General features: G+C 37.4%; 1 pseudogene; it reads right to left on the bottom strand.

Annotated features, from left to right (window-relative positions):
- The window catches only part of LOC123390209, a 92,512-nt pseudogene that overhangs the window by 21,692 nt on the left and 53,122 nt on the right, over positions 1–17,698 (bottom strand).

Below are 17,698 nucleotides of genomic sequence, written 5' to 3' on the forward strand. Positions count from 1 at the left end.
TGAAAATTGTTAGACAATTAAATTTCAAAGATTTAAAGGAAACCTTCAGCATTATATTTATAAGACTAACAACTTCAAGCTGCCTTTATCTGTACTTAGGTCAGGGGCCACCAAATTCCTAGGCATCAGTAAAAAAGGGTATAAACTGAGGAGCCTTGTCAAAATAGGACCATTTGGGGACAGCTTGTCCCCATAGAGATTAATTCTGAACAGCCGCAAAATTCTTTCACAGTTCCAGGATTCAACAACGTTCAGGGTACTCAAATTTTACTCTAAATGCTATCATTAACTGTTCGAATCATCTTAATCAAAGCACTTCACCTATCTGGGCCTCCGTTTTATCATTTAAAGTAAGAAAAATTCCTGCCAAAAAAGGCTCATAATCTTATGCCCATAATCTTTATCTATTTAATCTAACTTTCTAACACTGTTTCAACATAAAATGCAAATGAAACCGTGCAAATGGAACAGAGCTTCATTAACAGCATCTGCTTGTAAATTTCTTTTTGCCTTTTTAAATATATACAGAAGTAAAGGTAGGAGCACATTTAGGATCCTGCTTTAGATGACAGCTGTGACTAATTCATCCAAAAAATGGTCTGGGTATATTAAATTATCATCATGAACTAAAGCACGACAGATCTCAATGATTTATTTTGACTCCAAGATGCTAAAAGTGATCAATTTTGGCCAAATTACTTAACTCTGAATCTCGATATAATGTATGAGCTAAGCATAACAATTTTACTGAGGATACCCTTAACAGTACACACAGAACTCCATTCTGTTAGCCTGTTAACTTCCAGCTGGGGGAGATTCAAACCCGTAAGAGAAGAGTGCTGTGTGCCTGAAGCATTTCTGCTGATAATGGAGGGGTGTTCACATTCTACAGTATACTGTATTTTATTTTTATAAATACTTCTCTTGCTATCTTTTCACTCTGACCCCTATTTCACAACACTATCCCTTGGGCCTTGCCAGTTTACTAAGTCTCTCTTCACCTTTACAGAGCAAGAGAACTGACAATATTTTCAGATGGTAAGGAATACAGTATTTTCCCAATGATAAATTAAAACATGTCTTCACTTTTTCATTAAGAGGACTTCTCCTGGATCTAACTTAAACTGTTTAAGCATCCTTGGGTTTTACTTGTATCCCTGAGTATGGTGTGAAAGACTATCCCAAGTGCTCCTTACATGGCTGGTTCTCATGATTATAAGCATTTAGCCAACTCTCACAGAGGGAAGGTATGTGTGTGGGTGAGTGTGCGGAAGAGGGGAAAAGAGAGCACACGTAAAAGCACAGCTTGGTCAGAAAAAGTTAGACTACTACAAGAACCTTTGATTACCCTCTTACTCAAAGTCCCGAGTAAAGCACTCTACAAGTCTGCTGGTTGTAATGCCAAACAAACAAAAAAGGTGTAGTTCAATATGGTGAAGACAAATACTTTAGAAATGGTCAAACATGTTTGTAGCTTGCAAAAGAAAAGTTAAGACTGTTGCAGTATCTCTAGCAAACAAATCTGTCTACTCCTAGAAAAACTGACCTCTTTTCCTAAGACTATGAAGCAGGTCATGAGAGGACTGGAAATACCACTTCCCTTCAGTATATGATGATGACTTCTCGGGTTAGCCAGCTACCGGGTTAGCCAGCTACTGGTTTTCATCAAGTACACACGTGGTAACACAATCAAAGAATAATACTTATTTTGGAGTACTCTTTGGAAATTTTGGGGGAACATTAACATTTTCAAAATGCCCCCAAAAAACCTTCCCCTCAAGAAATTTCAGTATTTTCTAGGCAGATAGTACACCTTAACACCTGGCAAAACTTCTGGCTTTGTTGCTTGGGGAAAGACAATGCTCTCCACATCACCATGGCACTCACTGCCGTGTTCCTCACTGTGCATGGGGTACAAGACTCTAGCTCCATCCTGGGAGAAATTCTAGCCATTGATGGGGAAGTAGCCTGCTCTAGCAGTGCCAAGCCTCGAATCACAGCCTGTACAAGAGGGTGTTTCATGAAAAATCTACTGTTATGAAAATTGCCAAATTCAGGAGAGCCAAGACATTCAATCAAGGGCTTCTCAAGAGGTTTTGTCAAGAAATGGGAGCAATTATGAAATGCTTTTCTACCCATAAGTTCACTAGTTTCAGAAGGCAAAATTCTACAGCCAGGATTTTAAATGCAGTCAACTGGATAAAATACAAACTCATTTGCACAGTTTAATTCTTTAACCTTAAAACTAAAAATGTGAAGTCATAATCCTTCCCTTCCTAACATAGCATTATGCCAGAATCTTGCCAAAAATGATCTCATTAACCAAGGCAAAGAAAATGATGCAACATGAATTTTTCTGGAGAATTTTAGAGAATTCTTAATTTTTTGATACAAGCCTACTTTCATCTGACAAAAGAATCTACAGATTTCATTTGCTCTTTCATTCTTTCATGAGATAGTGTTTTAAGCAATTGTTTTCACCAAAAACATAGTCAAAATTGATTGGATATAAAAGATGACAAAGAAGTTTTCAAGTCAAAGACAATGGCATAATTTTAATGTATTATTTATAATCTAAATACTAGCAGCCCTTTTATAAAACTTCCTATTGGCAAAACCAAAGTTTAATTCTGATTAATCTGTAACCATTGAGATTTCGTCATTAACCTCAAAGAGCCACTGCTTTTTCCATTTAAAAAGGGGACACTGGGGCACCTGGGTGGCTCAGTAAGTTAAGCTTCTGCCTCTGGCTCAGGTCATGATCTCAGGGTCCTGGGGTCAAGCTCCACATCAGGCTCTCTGCTCAGCAGGAAGCCTGCTTCCCACTCTCTGCCTACTGTGATCTCTCTGTCAAATAAATAAAATCTTAAAAATAAATGAATAAAAAATAAAAGGGAACATAATTCTTATAAAGACTCCTTTTAATTTCCACATTTAAAAAATCTGTGTAATTAAAAACTATAAGCAAAATTTTATGTTCATGTATACCATGTACATTTTTAGTGAGAGACTATAGCTTTCATCATCTTCTAGAACATATGTCACATAAATCCCTGAAGAGGCATGCGCTTTGGGTGCCTGGGTGGCTCAGCGGGTTAAAGTCTCTGCCTTCGGCCCAGGTCATGATCCCAGGGTCCTGGGATTGAGCCCCACATCAGGCTCTCTGCTCAGTGAAGAGCCTGCTTCTCTCTCTCTCTCTCTCTCTCTCTCTGCCTGCCTCTCTGCCTACTTGTGTTCTCTGTCAAATAAATAAAATCTTTAAAAAAAAAAAAAAAGCCATGAGCTTAAATCTAGTGTTCTGGCTCCATAATACTGGCTCCTCTACTTTTATTTGAAATTCTTTTGATTTGATTTCTTTCCCACAACTACATACAGAGTCTACTGCTCATCAACCCTGCTTGCTCTAAACTTCTACCACTACTTTAGCTCCTGTACTTTGATTCGACCTGTTTCTCTATTGTTTTCTTTCCATTCAGTCTCTTTCCCCTGTGCTGCCCTGGACTTACTCACTTAAGTGTAGAACAATTTACCTTTTATATTTTTAATCAGTAACAGCAACTATTTACCTCTAGATGATGAAAAAAATGAACCAAAGTAAACATCTCAGGCCTTCCACTCAAGAATTCACTCCACTACTATCATCTCAGGACATACACAACTTCTAAAGAAATGTAAGGCAATCTACTATAATGAATATTTACTAAAATCAAGCACTAACATGAGATTCAGTTTTATAAACTATCACCAATACACAACACTCTAGAATCTCTAGAAGTAATTTTTAAAAATCACAAAGATAAATAAAATAAGAAATGAGGAAGGAGAAAAGGAGGCAAGAATCAATGCAATCACCAGCTAAAATAATAGAAGTGATCATGTTTCTGTTTTGAAGTTGAATTAAAAAGAAATCAGCTTAGGGGTGCCTGGATGGCTCAGTCAGTTAAACGTCTGACTCCTGACCTCAGTTCAGATCTTGATCTCAGGGTCATGAGCTCAAAGCCCACACTAAAAATTAAAGGAAGGCAGGCAGGCAAGCAACTTAAACTGGAAGAGAACCTTCCTGATTGTAAATGTTATTAAAACTAGAATAAATTTCTTCATAAAGTTGTAATGTCTCCCTCAAGAGAGTTCTTTGTCTAGGTGAGTTTCTCCCTCTATCTGGAGCGGTTTGGGTTTTTCCTTCTCAGAGACAGAGAAATGTACAAAATCTCTCTGTAAGAAACATAAACATATTTTGTCACATTTACCATCCAAAGAAATGAATCTCTTAGAAATTATTATGAAACTTCTCCTGACTTTATGTTCTCCCCTCAAACATATTACATAGATTAAGTTTGTCCGTGAATTTCAACATCGTCTTTATTAGCCTTCTGAATAACAGAAGAACCTTTGACTAATCTTAATTATAACTATATTCATGAATATTCATATCAAAGAATAATTTTCATGTACTTATAAAGGATCATACTTTAGTAGGAAATGGCATCCAAGTTATTACCCAAAGACATCTTACTCTCAAGCAAGGTTCAGAAATATCAAGCTTACTTTTGTTCAACGTACTGCTTCTTTAAATGCTCTGCCAGGATTTTATAAGACCAAATATGCCATACAGTTAATGCATAAGATTTACTAGCATGATATGAAAATGCCAGCATGAAGAGAAAAATTGAGAGATTCAGTCATTTGCTCATACAACAGTTACGGTAGAAGGGTTACCAACCATCTTTTTAAAAAGCTGTTTTCTAATAAATGCTCAGATCAAGGAAGAAGAAAGAAAAAAACATCAAATATAACTTACCTTTTTGTCTCTGGTCCTTACTTCCCCATAGAAATCTAGGGCCTCTTGTGCCTTTAAAAATTTGCCCCGATGTAATAAATATGCACAAATCATTACACCGGTTCATCCCTTTCCAGCTTTACAGTGAACTGCTGCAACATGATTGTCATCTTCACTTAGCCATTGGTCAAGATCTTCACAAAAGTGTTTGATAAGTTCTAGCTGTGGTGGATTATGGTCTTCAAAAGGATACTGTGCAACTGTGGTAAAAGGATAACCTCAGAATTAGGAAAAAAAAAGTCTTTCCTTAATTGTTTATTAAAGTAGATTAACTTTAGAAATGTTTTATATAAGCTTAATAGATGTTTAAAAGAAAAAGTGAACTCCAGAGAAAAATAATTTGCTGCCTGATAATTTACCAATATTTGAATAGAAAATAGTGTCTCAATTCTTAAACCTACCCACTAGACAGAGGCTGAGCATTATTTTCCCCACTTAATGAAAGAGGAAACTTTGTAATGGAGAGGTAGCAGAAGGCAACATGTCAGAGAGAGAGGCAAACTCAAAATGAAATGTCATGTAGGCAGGTTTCCTGTCAGGGCTCTCAATGCGTTTTCTGACAAAAGGAGTCGTAATATTTATAATATTACATCACCACAAAACATATATTCCAGAGAAGATATAAATTACCAATCAATCAACAATGGAAAGGACTGATTTTTATATTTCATATAATAAAAATGCTAAGCGTGTTATTTAAAGATGGTCTTGAATGTTAGTGTTGTATACTACACGTGATTTTAAAGACATTTACAAAAGAAGCTGAAAAAAAACTACTTATAAAAACGTATACAGTTGTAGTAAAGTGTATCTAATGAAGCTTCAGGTCTTTTCACATGAGTTATAAAAACCCAAAGTTTCTCTTTGCTTATAGTCAGAGGGGTTTTGTTGTTGTGTTTTTTAAGTTGCTCAGAAACAGGAGTTCAACTATATCACTATTAAATTTTTTCTTACTGGTCCCTGCCTCAGCAGTTCCATTCTACTAAAACCCTTACAAATCCTGACTGACATCTAATGTACATAATGGTCCTCTGTGTCATCTGAATATGTGAGAAGTATGCCTTCTATCTTCAGTCACATCATCACTAATATGGAACCAGATTCAGTGTGTCAGGTGAGTGGTCCTGGGAGACGACAATGACCATTACAGGGAGTCGCTGGGATGCTTTCACCTGGGCCTCAGCATTCCATCTTCATCTCCCCACGGGCACACAAAACAGCCAGGAAACTGTTAAACGTCTATTTAAAGCTAGATAAACGTTGACTAAAACTCGCTTTGCCTAGTAAGCAGTAGCTTAAATTCACGAAAAAGGAAAAATTCTTAGTGGATCTGTACTGTCTCTCACCACTAGCACTTCTGAATTCTCAAACCAGCTGTTTGAACATCCGATCTAGACTGTCAGAAGGGATCCACCGCAAACACATCAACATGGAGCGCATGGACTCCACCCTCTTTTTCTATCATGGTAGCATCTGCCAAGCTTCTTCACTCTCCAGGTCTCTCATGGCTCAAGGGGTTCCACAAACAATGAAGGAAGCTTTTTGTGGGACCTCAGAAAAATTCACTACACCTGGAGAAGAACTCATTTAAAGCAGCTCCTGCTCCCACTTGTCAGGCTCCTCTTATCCACATTTGTCATAAGCTTTTGCCCCCTTGAGGTCACGGCTCCACGGAGTTACTCCGTTGTCTGCTTTTCTCTTCCTATAATCCTTTACTATTAGACCAAATGCCTCCAACAGTAGATATAACCCTTTCTTTATTTTATGGTTTGTCTGGAAACTTTTCCTAATTCTTACAGTCAACCCTGCATTTTAGTATTCCTACTAGTACTGGCAGGTTTATATGGTAACTGTTCCCTAAAACACAAAAGTAAAATTAAATTTTTCCAAATTGTCTAAGACCATCTTTAAGATAAATATTTACATCACTTAATAATTGAGCTTATTCACTACTGCTATGACAAGAAGATTTGGTCTATTGGTTTTAAGTTATATAACAGAAATACATTACATGGCAGTTAATACCTACCTCTGCAGTTAAATTTGGCGGTATCCTAATGTCTTTCAGCACACCTAAAAGAAAAGTTTAAATGTGATCTAAAGTTATCTTTTGCACTGGCAAAAAAAAAAAAAGTATAGTAACACACATTTCCTGAACTTGTATACTGTACCAGGCATCATGTTGTTTTGTATTAACTACTTCTTTCAATCCTAACAATTGTATGAAGTAGGTAGTGTCATTATCCCCATTTTACCATTAAGTAAACTGATCTTAGGTGTTATGCACTTAGGGCTTCCATTACTTGCTCACAAAACCTGTGATGCTGCTCAGGCACACACCTCCCACCCAGCTGCACGTGTCCCCTGAAACTTCCTGCATGCTGAGGGAGTATATGTTTGACTTCACCAAGTATGTACAAACACCTAATGAGCCACAGTACTGTCTTTACCCCAGAGTTGAGCATACATCGTTTTCTTGAAGTACTATTTAAAAAGATAAATTTTTAAAATAGTAAAATTATAAGGGCAAAGAAATTTTTTTTTAAAGTGAATGACACTAATCTACTCAAAAACTACACTTACTAAAAAATTGTTAAGGCAGACTTTTCTAACAAAGGTAATCTTTGTCAAAAATCTCTCAGTTACGAGTTTTAATTAAAGTCTCAGAGTAATGAAGGAATAAGAAGTAAAATAAATACAGAGTAGTAAAATGTTAACTCTATATTACTTAGAGCATTTTAAAATTGGTCTCTTTAATAGTAGTGACATGTTTGTCATCATGCACTGGTTTACTCAGGGTTAATAGGTGTGTTAACAAACATTAAGAAGGCTCTGAAAGGGATACCACACTTGAATTTGTGGTCAGCAAAATCATGGTAACTACAGCTACTAACCAAATGAGATTTTTAAAAATTATTTAAAATAAAAACTTAGCATTTTAAAACAAGTCAAGGTCATTGTACAATCCCTTCCTCTCCAATTCTGAAATCCCAAAAGTCTGAAATATCTAACATTTTCTGTTAAACTTATGACAGGCTCAATTGTGGCAGCATCCGATCTGAGTTTATGACAGTGTTCACTCTTTAATTAATACACTTAAGAGTAAAGAGTGAAAATGGTAGGAAGACCATTTTGCCCTAGACCCCAGGGGAGTGTTGTGTAATATTAGTAAATTTATGCTTCCATGTTATCTTTCTGCAAAGGGAAAAATTATGAATGCTGAGACACACTGGCCCTCAGAGTTTCAATATGTGATTGTGGACATGTATTTCACATTTAAGAAATCCTAAAGATATCTGTATGGTTTCTCTACTTTAAATGGTTTTAGGGGCGCCTGGGTGGCTCAGTGGGTTAAGCCGCTGCCTTTGGCTCAGGTCATGATCTCAGCATCCTAGGATCGAGCCCCGCATCGGGCTCTCTGCTCAGCGGGGAGCCTGCTTCCTCTTCTCTCTCTCTGCCTGCCTCTCTGCCTACTTGTGATCTCTGTCTGTCAAATAAATAAATAAAATCTTTATAAAAAAATGGTTTTATTTTATTTTTTTTTTAATTTTTTAAATTAATTTATTTATTTTCAGCATAACAGTATTCATTGTTTTTGCACCAACCCAGTGCTCCATGCAAACCGTGTTGTCTCCATACCCACAAGCAGGTTCCCCCTACCTCCCACCCCTGCCGCATCAAACCCCTCAGATTGTTTTTCAGAGTCCATAGTCTCTCATGATTCACCTCCCTTCCAATGTCCCTCAACTCCCTTCTGTTCTCTAACTCCCGTTGTCCTCCAAGCTATTTGTTATGGTCCACAAAAAGTGAGACAATATGATAATTGACTCTCTCTGCTTGACTGATTTCACTCAGCATAATCTCTTCCAGCCGCGTCCATGTTGCTACAAAAGTTGGGTATTCATCTTTCTGATGGAGGCATAATACTCCATAGTGTGTATATGGACCACATCTTCCTTATCCATTCGTCCGTTGAAGAGCATCTTGTTCTTTCCATAGTTTGGCAACCGTGGCCATTGCTGCTATAAACATTGGAGTACAGATGGCTCTTCTTTTCACTCCATCTGTATCTTTGGGGTAAATACCCAGGAGTACAATTGCAGGGTCATAGGGAAGCTCTATTTTTAATTTCTTGAGGAATCTCCACAATGTTCTCCAAAGAGGCTGGACCAACTTGCATTCCCACCGACAGTGTAAGAGGGTTCCCCTTTCTCCACATCCCCTCCAACACATGTTGGTTTCCTGTCTTGTTAATTATGGCCATTCTAACTGGTGTAAGGTGATATCTCAATGTGTTTTTTTTTTTTTTTTATATATGCCAATTTTCTTTTTTTTTATTTTTTTGTTTTTATTTTTATTTTTTTTTAATTTTTTATTTTTGATAACATATATTTTTATCCCCAGGGGTACAGTTCTGTGAATCACCAGGTTTACACACTTCACAGCACTCACCAAATCACATACCCTCCCCAATGTCCATAATCAAACCCCCTTCTCCAAAACCCCCTGCCCCCAGCAACCCTCCCCTCACTGAAATGGACAGGTCATCCAAGCAAAAGATCAGCAAGGAAATAAAGGCCTTAAACGACACACTGGACTAGATGGACATCACAGATATATTCAGAATATTTCATCCCAAAGCAACAGAATACACATTCTTCTCTAGTGCACATGGAACATTCTCCAGAATAGATCACATCCTCGGTCCTAAATCAGGACTCAACCGGTATCAAAAGATTGGGATCATTCCCTGCATATTTTCAGACCACAATGCTCTAAAGCTAGAACTCAACCACAAAAGGAAGTTTGGAAAGAACCCAAATACATGGAGACTAAACAGTATCCTTCTAAAGAATGAATGGGTCAACCGGGAAATTAAAGAAGAATTGAAAAAAATCATGGAAACAAATGATAATGAAAATACAACGGTTCAAAATCTGTGGGACACAACAAAGGCAGTCCTGAGAGGAAAATATATATTGGTACAAGCCTTTCTCAAGAAACAAGAAAGGTCTCAGGTACACAACCTAACCCTACACCTAAAGGAGCTGGAGAAAGAACAAGAAAGAAACCCTAAGCCCAGCAGGAGAAGAGAAATCATAAAGATCAGAGCAGAAATCAATGAAATAGAAACCAAAAAAACAATAGAACAAATCAACGAAACTAGGAGCTGGTTCTTTGAAAGAATTAATAAAATTGATAAACCCCTGGCCCGACTTATCAAAAAGAAAAGAGAAAGGACCCAAATAAATAAAATCATGAATGAAAGAGGAGAGATCACAACTAACACCAAAGAAATACAAACTATTATAAGAACGTACTATGAGCAACTCTACGGCAATAAATTTGACAATCTGGAAGAAATGGATGCATTCCTAGAAACATATAAACTACCACAACTGAGCCAGGAAGAAATAGAAAGCCTGAACAGACCCATAACCAGTAAGGAGATTGAAACAGTCATTAAAAATCTCCAAACAAACAAAAGCCCAGGGCCAGACGGCTTCCCGGGGGAATTCTACCAAACATTTAAAGAAGAACTAATTCCTATTCTCCTGAAACTGTTCCAAAAAATAGAAATGGAAGGAAAACTTCCAAACTCATTTTATGAGGCCAGCATCACCTTGATCCCAAAACCAGACAAGGATCCCACCAAAAAAGAGAGCTATAGACCGATATCCTTGATGAACACAGATGCGAAAATACTCAACAAAATACTAGCCAATAGGATTCAACAGTACATTAAAAGGATTATTCACCACGACCAAGTGGGATTTATTCCAGGGCTGCAAGGTTGGTTCAACATCCGCAAATCAGTCAATGTGATACAACGCATCAATAAAAGAAAGAACAAGAACCATATGATACTCTCAATAGATGCTGAAAAAGCATTTGACAAAGTACAGCATCCCTTCCTGATCAAAACTCTTCAAAGTGTAGGGATAGAGGGCACATACCTCAATATCATCAAAGCCATCTATGAAAAACCCACCGCAAATATCATTCTCAATGGAGAAAAACTGAAAGCTTTTCCGCTAAGGTCAGGAACACGGCAGGGATGTCCATTATCACCACTGCTATTCAACATCGTACTAGAGGTCCTAGCCTCAGCAATCAGACAACAAAAGGAAATTAAAGGCATCCAAATCGGCAAAGAAGAAGTCAAATTATCACTCTTCGCAGATGATATGATACTATATGTGGAAAACCCAAAAAGACTCCACTCCAAAACTGCTAGAACTTATACAGGAATTCAGTAAAGTGTCAGGATATAAAATCAATGCACAGAAATCAGTTGCTTTTCTCTACACCAACAGCAAGACAGAAGAAAGAGATATTAAGGAGTCAATCCCATTTACAATTGCATCCAAAACCATAAGATACCTAGGAATAAACCTAACCAAAGAGACACAGAATCTATACTCAGAAAACTATAAAGTACTCATGAAAGAAATTGAGGAAGACACAAAGAAATGGAAAAATGTTCCATGCTCCTGGATTGGAAGAATAAATATTGTGAAAATGTCTATGCTACCTAAAGCAATCTACACATTTAATGCAATTCCTATCAAAGTACCATCCATCTTTTTCAAAGAAATGGAACAAATAATGCTAAAATTTATATGGAACCAGAAAAGACCTCGAATAGCCAAAGGGATATTGAAAAAGAAAGCCAACGTTGGTGGCATCACAATTCCGGACTTCAGGCTCTATTACAAAGCTGTCATCATCAAGACAGCATGGTACTGGCACAAAAAACAGACACATAGATCAATGGAACAGAATAGAGAGCCCAGAAATAGACCCTCAAATCTATGGTCAACTAATCTTCGACAAAGCAGGAAAGAATGTCCAATGGAAAAAAGACAGCCTTTTCAATAAATGGTGCTGGGAAAATTGGACAGCCACATGCAGAAAAATGAAATTGGACCATTCCCTTACACCACACACAAAAATAGACTCAAAATGGATGAAGGACCTCAATGTACGAAAGGAATCCATCAAAATCCTTGAGGAGAACACGGGGCAGCAACCTCTTCGACCTCTGCCGCAGCAACATCTTCCTAGGAACAACGCAAAAGGCAAGGGAAGCAAGGGAAAAAATGAACTACTGGGATTTCATCAAGATCAAAAGCTTTTGCACAGCAAAAGGAAACAGTTAACAAAATCAAAAGACAACTGACAGAATGGGAGAAGATATTTTGCAAACGACATATCAGATAAAGGACTAGTGTCCAGAATCTATAAAGAACTTAGCAAACTCAACACCCAAAGAATAAATAATCCAATCAAGAAATGGGCAGAGGACATGAACAGACAATTCTGCAAAGAAGACATCCAGATGGCGAACAGACACATGAAAAAGTGCTCCATATCACTCGGCATCAGGGAAATACAAATCAAAACCACAATGAGATATCACCTCACACCAGTCAGAATGGCTAAAATCAACAAGTCAGGAAATGACAGATGCTGGCGAGGATGCGGAGAAAGGGGAACCCTCCTACACTGTTGGTGGGAATGCAAGCTGGTGCAGCCACTCTGGAAAACAGCATGGAGGTTCCTCAAAATGTTGAAAATAGAACTGCCCTATGACCCGGCAATTGCACTATTGGGTATTTACCCTAAAGATACAAATGTAGTGATCCAAAGGGGCACATGCACCCGACTGTTTATAGCAGCAATGTCCACAATAGCCAAACTATGGAAAGAACCTAGATGTCCATCAACAGATGAATGGATCAAAAAGATGTGGTATATATACACAATGGAATACTATGCAGCCATCAAAAGAAATGAAATCTTGCCATTTGCAACAACGTGGATGGAACTAGAGTGTATCATGCTTAGCGAAATAAGTCAAGCAGAGAAAGACAACTATCATATGATCTCCCTGATATGAGGAAGTGGTGATACAACATGGAGGCTTAAGTGGGTAGAAGAAGAATAAATGAAACAAGATGGGATTGGGAGGGAGACAAACCATAAGTGACTCTTAATCTCACAAAAAAATGGTTTTAAATCCTAATCCACATGAAAACTGAACTAATTATAAGCAAATCAGAATCCACTATTTTCTAAATGGTCAGACCTGAAATAAATCAACTTTCATACTGCTACTTAAAACAAAGCTTTCCCCCTTTTTCACTTATAGTATATTGAGTTTTGCTCAAAAAAATCATTTAGTAATGCCATATGCATATTTATGTACCCTTGCTAAATAATTTCATACTCACTCCTATGCAAAACATGACAGGTAAGTGGAAGACTGACCAAGAAAATAGTCACATTTTACACTATCTTTAATACAGATTAAAGAAGAAGTCTGGTAAATAGTGCAGAATATTTTATAAAGACTCATGTAAAGATAGGACTTAAAAGGTGAGGGACAAGGAGCAGGCTAGGAAACAAAGCTCTAAGATGCTGGTCTCATGGCAGCATAACAGAAAAATCAACATTTTGAGTTTCACACAGCTTTAGTCTTCTAAAATTCTCCTGCTTTTTCAGGAGCTCACACATTTGGTTTGACAAGTACTGTTTAAGACTACATCATAAACTGATTCTCAAATATTACCGTTAAGAGGCAGAAATGGTGGAAAAATGGAACTAATGAGCTTCTACATGTTTACCACATGTACACAACCTTACAAAGGAGTTTCCATGTTTTTAAATTCATAGTCACAGGAATATAATAATAGAAAATATAATCTCCATCTTATATATGAGAAAGCTAAGATTTAGAAGAGCCGGGACTCAAGCCCAGGTCCTTTGGTTACAAAAGTCAAAACTTTTCCCAATACAGCTCCATACTTCTTCCACTTACAATACAAAATAGAGAACAACTTCAAAAACAAAAGCAATAACAAATTCTACTCAAAATCAGCCTTCCTACTAGAGCAGTATTTGGCATAAAAGATAGAACCAACAAAAAGTGACCATGAAAACATAAAAAGGTTATGAAAATATCTACAGGTATCGATGAAGTGAATGAAGAGTATGTGAGAACATATACTGGGGCCTGTAGTAATGGAAGTGATCTGGAGGAGGGGTTGCTAGAATAAGAATGATGACTCTCTTCTTTAATTAAGACCTTCTCCAATAACCGTGCATACATGCACACACACGTGCATGTGCACATACCCAATTCCTTATAACTTTTGTGTGGTATGTTAGTTGATAAGTCCTTCAACAAACCAAAACTGAAGATACATAAATGGAAAATGGGATTTGACTGAGACAAGTAGTAGGTAAATCTGACCATTTAAACTTCCTTAAAATTAAAATTCAGGGTAAAAGATACCTTTTTTAAAATCCTCACCTTATATTGGCTTATATGAGACAAGAGAGATGAAGAAGCATTGCAAGAGTTTCTAATGAAGGGGTTGACAGAAAGTGAAGGAAGAGTAAGACTAACAGGAAAAGCTTCCAGATACGTGAGACTTCCCAAAGCATTAGGGAAGTATACAGGTCTCTAACTCTCTTCAACATCACTATCTTAAAAAGAAACCTTAACAGATAAAAATTAACAACAGGTAGAGGTTCATCACCAAATGATGGAGAGTTGTGTGTCAAATAGAATACACAATGAAATAGAGTAACCCTCTTAAAAACAAGTATCCAGTGAACAGTTAAGGTCCTCAAAGGCAAGAAGTGTGTTATGCCTCTATCCCCATCATCCTCCCCTTCCCCTCTTACCCTCACCAGCCTACAGGTATACAGAGGAACATAGAACCATGAAATACACACACCTGCCCAAAACAAATTCACTAAGCATCATCATACCCAAATTTGATTAATGATATGAAGCTAATTTTGTCCTTTCTTAAGATAATTTATTGAACGCTTGATAATATAGAGACATAAACAGATTCAGTCAATTATTAAAAAGTCCATATTAAGTACTGTTCTTCATCCGCACATCACAATTGCCATAAAAAGTTTAATATACCATTAAATACATGTATGTCTAGTGTCAATATTTTAAGACCTTTCAGTGTATATATTTGCAAAGATATACATCACGTAGAATTAACATCCCAAAAATAAAAGAAAGAAAAGAGAAACAGCTGCTGCTTGCCAGACTCACTTACCCAGAGCCAGAAATACAAATAGGGGTAGTGAGAATAAAAAGTGACATCAGAAATCAAAACATGCTACAACCTGGTAGTTCTAGAAACTTTTGAAGTAAAATTTGGGGAGGCTAAAACAAATGACAACAAAACCAGAAAGGAAGACTGGCGTCAACGGTGGATGGTCTGCTACCATATGTACCCATGTGACCTTGTTCAACTCACTTAACTTCTCTAGGCCTCAGATTCCCCATGTGTAAAATGAGAAGGTTGGGCTAAATGATCTCTTTCAGATACTTTCCAGTTCTGAAAGTCTATGACTCCATCAAATGAACTGGGGAAGGGGAGCTGAAATATATATACCAAAAGCTACACTCAATTAACAAAGAGACGGTTCATTAACTCTGGGATACTGTGTTTAGAAACACAAAAGTAAAAAGGCAGCCATGTTCCCAGACTAGCTCCCCATGTCACCTATAGCCATAATAATGTTAAGTGAGCCACAGTACTGACAGTGCAAGCCTAGGTCCTAAATTCTGGAAGCAGGAAGCCACTGAATACAGGAATGAAAAGAATTTCCTTCCTTTTCTTTGGATATAATGTTAAGCTCGAATAAAATTTTGAAAAAGGCAGAATCTGTTTTTGGTATCTTTCTACCTTCCTTCTGGGACTCTAAATGCCTAATCTTAAGAGTCTAAACCTGCACTGACTCACTTAATAGACTTCAGCTTGACCCTTCTTGTTCTGTGCTTTCTTTTCTGTTCTTTTTTATTTTCATTTTTTTTTAAACTCAGCTTCTGAATCTAGTTATTCAAAAGTATAAAGCTTTGTGGTTTTTATTTTCCTCCACTGAAGCATTCTGGCATCTGCAACAAGGCTTGTTACAGGAGGTTAATCAGGACAAGAGGAAGATCTATGCACAGATCATGTGTAAGCTGGGGCCCACCTACATGCCAAGTCTCTGCAGCACCTTTCTTTCACCTTGTTACCTGTCACCCCACACCCTCCATACCCTACCCCCGAATCTGACCATAATGGATTATCTGCCATACTCTAAACCCCACCATGCCAACCACCTTCTTCCATGCCAACCGCCTTCTTCCATGCCAACCTCTGCCCGCAATGCCATACGCTCCACCTGGAGATCTCCAGGAGAGTCTCAGCGGATTCCTTCACCCCAGCTCAAAAATGCCCTTCTTTATGAAAACTTGCCTAGAGGATACAAGTCCTATTTCCACTGTTCTCCACACAGCTCTCTTGTATACAAGTTACCTCTTCTGCAATACTATGTCTACTTATCACCTCAGACTATAAAAACTACCAAAGACTGAAATGGTATCTTATTCACCTCTGTACCGCCAGCAAGTTTTACAAGGTCTAATATGTGGCAAAATCAGCATAAATGTTTGCTTCTTTGTGAATCTGAGGAAATTAATGAAAACTCACCAGAGAAAAACAATAATGGTGTCTACTTTACTCGTAAGTTTTCTGAGGTCTTATTGCTCAATTAAAGATAGATCACTAAATTAAAGATAGAAAAGCAACATCCTATAAGCCAACAAAGCACATAGAATCTCTCATCCTTTCTGGTGACGATTTAAATGCCCACCAAAGGCAGAAAAGAATCTTGCTCTTACATTTGAGAAATAAATTCTACAGAAACTGTGACAATCAGGAAATGTAACTACAGATTAAAATTTTTTCTGTTGCATAATTTACAGACATTACAGAGGAAAAATAAAAACCAAGGAGAAAAATAACACATTTCATATACCATTTTTTATTTTTATTTTTTTTTAATTTTATTTATTTGTCAGAGAGAGAGAGAGAGTGGGGGAGAACACAAGCAGGCAGAGCCGCAGGCAGAGGCAGAGAGAGAAGCAGGCTCCCCACCGAGCAAGGAGCCCGATGTGGGACTCGATCCCAGGACTCCGGGATCATGAGCCGAGCCAAAGGCAGCGGCTCAACCAACTGAGCCACCCAGGCGTCCCATCATATACCATTTTTTAAAAGGTAGAAAATGGGTCAGTATTTTGGGAAGGAATAATAGTCTTCAAGGGCAAAAATGACAAAATATTTTCTTCTCATTTTTCTTTTGTTCTTTTTTCCTTTTCACATCTCTACTGACAAAGTCAAAAAGAAAAACAAAAGGTTAAAGATAAGATAAACCAGCTGTACCAAGCGGGCAAGCCTTACATCCCTGCCCCAAACAACAGAAACCACCCATCTCAACAATTTTAGGTACCTTATTTATGTTATATACAGTTGGAGAATACCCTAAAAGCTGGTTCAATTGAATGACCTAAAGACCAGAATAAACAGAACCACACCCACTCTGAAGCACACCTCCATGGAAGAGGTTATTAAAGCTTTAACAGAAAAGCTCTGCTGTGAATTACACTTCAAGTCACCACAAGGCTACTGGCTCAAAGATGGGCTAGATGCCAAGTCATTTAAACCAGATCAAGTAAAGTGAATGTGTGCCAACATTGTTTGGACCTCATCACTATGCTTTCTGAATGACCTAACAATGCTCTTAATCAAACGTCTTGGACTAATTTTTTTAGGAACACAATTCTGTTAAAATATATCATTAACTCTACCTGATTCTAACAAGGAAATAACTTTCACTTAATAGTTATTTTAGAAGATATTTGCAAGCATACAAATAAAAAACATACTTACAGATTGTATATCTTGTAATGGTTTTTATGATTTGAATCCAAAAACCTTAAAACAAAACAAACAAACAAAAAGCCACCATTAACAAAAATGAGCTAACATTTGAAAT

This window comes from Mustela putorius, unplaced genomic scaffold (assembly GCF_011764305.1).
Source record: "Mustela putorius furo isolate JIRA1106 unplaced genomic scaffold, ASM1176430v1.1 tig00537291_pilon_pilon_pilon, whole genome shotgun sequence".
NCBI classification, from domain to species: domain Eukaryota; kingdom Metazoa; phylum Chordata; class Mammalia; order Carnivora; family Mustelidae; genus Mustela; species Mustela putorius.